The following is a 1,310-nucleotide window of genomic DNA, read 5'->3' on the forward strand; positions in this document are numbered from 1 at the left end:
CAAATCGTCCAACCCATGCTAGCATGGAAAGCGGACGTTAAACGATGATGATGATATACATATATACTACGGGCTTCTTTCAGTTTCCGTCTACCAAATCTACTCACAAGGCATTGGTCGGCTCGCGGCTATAGTAGAAGACATTTGCCCAAGGTGCCACGCACTGGGAATGAACCCGAACCATGTGGTTGGTAAGCAAGCTACTTACCACACAGCCTTTTTTTTAAGGCTATACGTTTATTTTAATGTATATACAAAATAGTTTTATTTCTTGTATTCTTTCGTTTAAGCAATCGTTATATTTCATTGTGCAAATCGCTCTAAGCACACATTTTCTTTCTTGGTTCCGAAATAGACATATTCAGTTTGTGACGAGCAAAGAAACGATATACATCGGTGAAAGGGAGATAACAAAAACCTTTTTTTTAATCTCATAGCATCGCCGATGTACACGTTTCTTAATGTGTTGACAAATTGACCCCAAGAAACAAACCTGGAGCAAATGAAGATCCCTTAGATATGTATTACTTCTGAACAGAGGAGATGCTTTTTATTATAAGTCTGCTTTGTCAGACATATAAGATATATGGGGTAATTTCTTATTTTTCGTTCGTAAAATCGAATTCGTTTCAATTTCATTTCAACTCGATTAGCATGTCTCGTCAAGCCCTGCTGCTCCTCGTTTTATTGTGAATCCCAACAAAATACTTACAGCTCAGCAGATAATTAATGATAACATAAAATTACGACGCTGGCTCGATCTTTATCAGATTCAGCGACTTGTATTGCTTGGTGTGCCGCCGTGGATTGTTGAAAAATTCTCACATGTGTCCAGGGCGAAACTCTATTCAAAATAAATCTAACATTTTCCTCACTTTTCATTTCGCTGTTTGGAGTGTGTACCGCTTAGAATTATGAAATGTTTTATTGAAATAAACTTACTAGATGACTATGGTTTTCTGAACTTCAACTAGGAAATTACACTACATGGTACTCGATCTGCTAGAAGTGGCGAACAAATCTCTTTCAAACTATATTTTTGTATCTTAAAAAAAAAAAGAAAAAAAAAAGAGACATCGGAAAATTCTACATCCACATTATACGCAAATAACATGGGAATGACTAATCAGGGCTGAACTAGGTTTGGCATAATTCTCCATAGCTAAACGTTTTCTCTTTGCTAAATACTTTATTCATGTTATTTTCTTCCCGGATGGGGAAGGTCGCAGTAGGGCTTGGTGTCGTAGTCGCCAGACACAAGGTTCTCATCAAAGTGATTCACTTTTTTTTCTCTTAATCAGTACTTTGGT

This window comes from Octopus bimaculoides, chromosome 3 (genome assembly GCF_001194135.2).
Source record: "Octopus bimaculoides isolate UCB-OBI-ISO-001 chromosome 3, ASM119413v2, whole genome shotgun sequence".
Lineage (NCBI taxonomy): Eukaryota > Metazoa > Mollusca > Cephalopoda > Octopoda > Octopodidae > Octopus > Octopus bimaculoides.